At 36.5% G+C, this 5,255-nt stretch overlaps 1 long non-coding RNA gene across 1 annotated transcript in view; it reads left to right on the forward strand.

The window, feature by feature from the left end:
• The first annotated feature begins 799 nt into the window (after positions 1-799).
• Positions 800-5,255, forward strand: part of LOC109298830 — a 17,697-nt gene continuing 13,241 nt past the window's right edge. The window contains exon 1 of the long non-coding RNA XR_002097714.1: positions 800-1,006. This is a non-coding gene — a long non-coding RNA (uncharacterized LOC109298830). The remainder of the gene's footprint in view (positions 1,007-5,255) is intronic.

Consider the following 5,255-nt stretch of genomic DNA (forward strand, 5'->3'; position numbering starts at 1 on the left):
AAAATTCATCTAATGACAGATGGAACTGTTAGCTTTTTTTCTGGAAAGACTGCAACAAAACTATTTCACTCCCTGCATGCTCCCTTCTAATAGATGAGATACAGAGGTGTTATTTCACCCCTCTTTGGAGCAGTTTATCACAGCAGTACAAGTCAGTTAAGTTTAAAACAAAGCTGTGGCTCAGTTTAATGATACCCTATACAAAAAAAGGGCTGTTTCTTTATAAGTGTATAATATGTCTATGAAAGGTTTTGAGGGAACTGAAAAACAAACTGCAACTTTCCATGTAATGTTTTTAAAAGCAGAACAAAATGAAACAATAGGTTAGTTTCACAGTCCTGTGACTGTCATGGTGAACGTCACGTTACATATTTCTTCTTTTATAGCATCTAAAGGGAGGAAGAACTTTTTTCACGAAACTACCACTCATTCTATGACCTCACAATACTCGTGCTCAACTGCAATATACAAACCAACTTCAAATGACGGCCCCAGGAATAAATATTCCTAACTATACTGGGCAACAGAACTCAAGGATTTAACAAAGATTTTTGACTCATTATAATCTACCTGCTAATCTCTCTGCAGTCCATGACTCTTCCTTCTTAAATAGTTGTGCTCCTCCACTTATCAGGTTATCCTTCCTAGTCCATTTCTGTTATCTTTCAGTTCATCCTGATAACGTTTGTTTGCTCTTTTTTTACAGCCCTGCTCCATTCCTTTTAGCAGACTATGCTTTTATTTATAAGGATTTTTTTTAACAGGCTATTGTTCCTTACTTAGCTCAGGCTACACCGGCTTCTTTTTCAGACTTAAGGAAGAACATTTTGTGCTCAAAAGCTCATCTAAAATCTCTCATACTATGTAGTTGATCCAAGAAAAGATATTACCCCACCCCTGCAAAACAGTCTTATCATTTGCATATTTCTTAGACCAAGGGGGTAAAAAAGGCAAGTTGTGGAGTCCTATAACTCATAGCTGCATCACCCAGGCCACAGCACAGCCTGTGGGTCTTTGGCTACAAGCCACACGCATGCCCTGAATGAGCCTGCATGCTGCGTATAACATGCGCTGGTCACATACCCAGACTGTTTGGGACATGTCATGCTGACATCAGACCAACCCAACACACTGGATCCAGTGCATGCAGCCAGTCTGTGGGCCCAATCCAACCCATGGACTGGCCCCAATCCACTTAGCAATTTGATAACCCAATTCTAGACCATCATGGTTACAATATCACTCTAACATTATTCTGCACTAACCAGCAGGAGTTATTTAAGAGTTTAAGTGACATTTCTCAAAGCTCCTTGAAAGTTTTTAATTAAACTTGATAATAAACCTGTTAAGGAGGGAGATAGTTTTCCATTTTTGTGAGTGTAGAACAGTCCAAAAAAGGTACTTGCACTAAGATGCACAATAAGCATGAAGAAACCAGGAACAGGACCCAGAAGTTCTTGTGCTTCTAGTCAGCAAACTGCGTCTCTGTGACTTCCTCAGTTGGGCCTACCAAAGTTTATTGAATGAGTCAGTCTATAAGATGTCACTCTCCACAACTCACTGTTTACAGAATTCATCTATTTAAGAAGGGCGGGGGGGAGAGTTAGACTAAACTTTACTTAAATGCTGTTTAACAAGGCAGTCTGGATGGAGGTAAATCAGGTTTAAAACAGTAGTTTGCTAGTAAATTTTAATTTTCTTTACCCTATTTTGCAAATCAGTATTCAAAACCAGGTCAGCCTTCAGGCCCTGTGCATTTTAGACTTGTACAAACTAGATCATGTGAAATGGAACCCCATTTTTTCCTCTTAGAAGGACAGCAAATTTTATTCCACTCCTTGAAAAAATAGACACAAAACAATGTAAACAAATTGGTAATACTAAAAAGAACAAAGCTGAACTTAATTTCAGAAGCATTTCAATGGAGAACCTGAAGATCCTCCAGACTGGTGGAAGACTTAGAAAATCTCTCATGTTAATTTTTACTGGAAAATAATTATTTAATATTGTTATCTCACTTAATAAATCAACCTGATCATCCACCCCAACATTTTGGTAGCTCTGTGGAGTGTGTGATAATAGTGAAAGTTACTTTGAGAGGGCAAGGAAGAGCATAAAAAAAGTATTTTGCTGACATGCTCAAAAATACCAAGACCAACTGTGTATAATTAAGCATGGTTTTAGCCACCATGTAGGAGAGTACCTCAGATGTGTAGCAAAGTCGATTCAAAGATAATATGGCCAACAGCAAAGAAAGCGAGTGAAAGAAACGAATAAAAAAAATCCTCTATTAACAAACTTATTCTTGTTGCCCACAGTAAAGTGCATCAAAATAAAAGCAATAATCTTTTTTTGTTTGTTTATTCTTCAAAGAATAAATTAGTACTGTGCTCTCTCTCAAATGCACATACTTGGCAGTTCAAACCACTAGACTCAAATCATGCCATAACTACCAAACTTCCTGACCACAAACAAAAAACAAAAAATAAAACTTCCTATATTAACTCCTCTCTTGACAATTCTACCATATTTACTTATGTCACACAGATGATGAAGCAATAAAAAAGGAGAAGCCCATTTTTTCAACAGAACAACAGAAAGTAGTAGGCTATTCCACAGTTATATTTAAATTACAATTGCTTGCCAAATTATAAAATAGGCTGTAAATACATGAGTAAAAACTTCAAAACATGTACTAACAACATCAAATGTGCACCATTTCTTGCATTAATTAGTGCTCAGAAACCTGGCAATTAAAATGTAGTGTGGCTCAAGTGGAAAAAGAAAAAGATGCAACATATCTGTTTACAGTTTTTAAAAAAAAAATTTTTTTTTAAACAAATGCTTTGTAAACCAAAACATGAACAATATGTGGGGAAAACTTTTTTTTTTGTATTCAAAGAACTTCAAAACAATTCTGTATACAGAATTAGAAAAGGAAGCCTTTGTTTTACCCTTAGTAAACTACTGCAATGTGTTCCCTGTTTATTCATCAGGAGAAATGTTCTCCATCTGCACAAAGCCAAAGAATGCTCAAGGTCTTGTAGAAGAATACAGATTGACAGTAAAATTCATCTCTCACACACCTCACCAAAAGTTAACTTTTCGGAGATTTAACTGCAAAACACCTTTTGGTAGGTCTTGATACCTGCATGAATTTCATCACTTACACAGATTTTTTAAAATGTAAACTTAAAAAAAAAAAAGAGAGAGAGAGAGAAATCAATAAATCAATGAGAATCTTAAAGCTACAGTGTATGTCCAACAATGTGACCATGAACACCTGTGCAAATATCCGACATGCTCTCCTCTACGCTTTACAGCATTCTTCTTTGCCATTTCCATCATTAATGGGTTTATAACGTTCTCTTTTCACAAATGGAGAATGCATAGTGTTAAACTCTGAAACTTTATTAACAAAGGAGTGAATGAACCAACACAATAAGGGGATCAGAAACCAACACCCAATATTGAAAAGTACTTTAATGTGAAATTCAAGTTCCATCTAACAATTACATATTTTTTCCCCAATTACACTAGCATTTCCCAGCATAAGGCCATTTCTTTTTTTTCAAAAAAAGTCCCTTGTAGGAATTCATGAGCTTAAGCTGTTTGCAATACTTGCCACCTAATCTTTATTTTTACAGATAAGCAGCAGCTTTCTCCAGCATTGCAACTTTACTCATAACCAGGCATTTTGAAGTGAAGGGATACAGAAATTGGCAGAAGCTGCAACCTTCTCTGCATTCTTCTGTCAGCTTCCAAATCAGAGTACTCCATAACTGAAAGCAACTCCAGCAAAAAGTTTGGTCATCTAGATTCTACATAAATTAAAAGAAGATAAACAAGGATACATGCATTAACTTTGTAGTTAATGCTGCAACATTGGGTTTTATTTTTTTCAGAATAACATTTACTTCAGTTCCTTCCTCAAGACATGGTTGGCTTAATTGCAATTCACGTATCTGAATTCTAACATGATGTTGGCATTTAAGCTCATTATCCTTTGCAGGTTGTGAAGAACCATTTAATATAAAAATCTCCACTCCTACCACAACACTACACGTTACTCACTTTAGGAATAACTGTTCATTCCCTTCTCATAACAGCTCCTAGTTTTGTTTCCGGCTTTATTGTGAAGTACCTATAATAAGGAACAATTGAATAACTCTCTCTCTTCTGCCAAACAACATCGATCTTGTTAATCTCGTGCATTTGTATAATACCAAGTACCAAATGGAATGGTATCAACGGCATCTTAACTGCTTTGTTTTCACCTCTTCTACCTACTTTTGCCTCTCTGCAGTGTCCCTCCATTTTTTCTCCCCTTTCCCTATATCACTGCTATCTATTTAAAAATAGTCCCTGCAGCCCCTTCCTAGCATCTGATGAAAGGAGTTGATGCTTACAAAAGTTTAAGCATCTCTGACTTGCTCTATAAAATTAGTTCTACTCTATCTTCTGCCTGACACCAGTTTCCAAGAAGGTACAGCAATCCAAAAAATAACCAAATATTAAGCACCCTTTCCATAACAAAATGTACTGTTACACAATAAATCTTATTAAAAGCTATGTTTAGTAATCAGGGGACCCATGAAACAGAGGTGTAAGTAACAAAACAGAATGTAAACAACCACTTCTTTGAAAAGAAAATGAAAAAGGGAGTAAAACGTGCATAAAAATCTAGTTGCCTGAAATACCAAACAAATATCAAATTTCAATACGACTCTTTTTGACCTGGCTTTCGTTTGAAAACATTCACTCAAGAACACACCATCTGTCACTAGCATAAGATTCTAGTCATTATCTCTGACGCATGGGGCCCAGCACTGTCACTAGTTGAATATGAGTGGCAAGCTTTACATTTACTCTTTTAGCTCAATTGTGTAGGTGGCTAATGCTCAAAATATCAGCATGGGGGGGTGTTATTTTTTTCAAGTAAAAACCAGTATCACAGAACTCCCCACTTTACGGAAATAATGCTCAGCTACAAAAAGGGAGGCTTAAGCAACAAACCTGCAGAAGATAACTATGACTATTTTAAAAAGGAAGAGATAAGGAAGGAGGATCATTAGTCAGTGTGAAAACGGCTCATTTTACACATGCAAACCAGAAATGTAACCTTCATCAGATATATCTTATTTTGAGAAGTTAAAGTAACATAGGCAAGCTGTTTGAGAAAATTATTCTGCCACACAGGAGGGGCCAGCAGGGGACTGCATGCTTAGGAGCAACCAACACGGGTTCATCAGTGG

Source organism: Gavialis gangeticus, unplaced genomic scaffold (genome assembly GCF_001723915.1).
Source record: "Gavialis gangeticus isolate Ggan-Ray unplaced genomic scaffold, GavGan_comp1, whole genome shotgun sequence".
Taxonomy (NCBI): domain Eukaryota; kingdom Metazoa; phylum Chordata; order Crocodylia; family Gavialidae; genus Gavialis; species Gavialis gangeticus.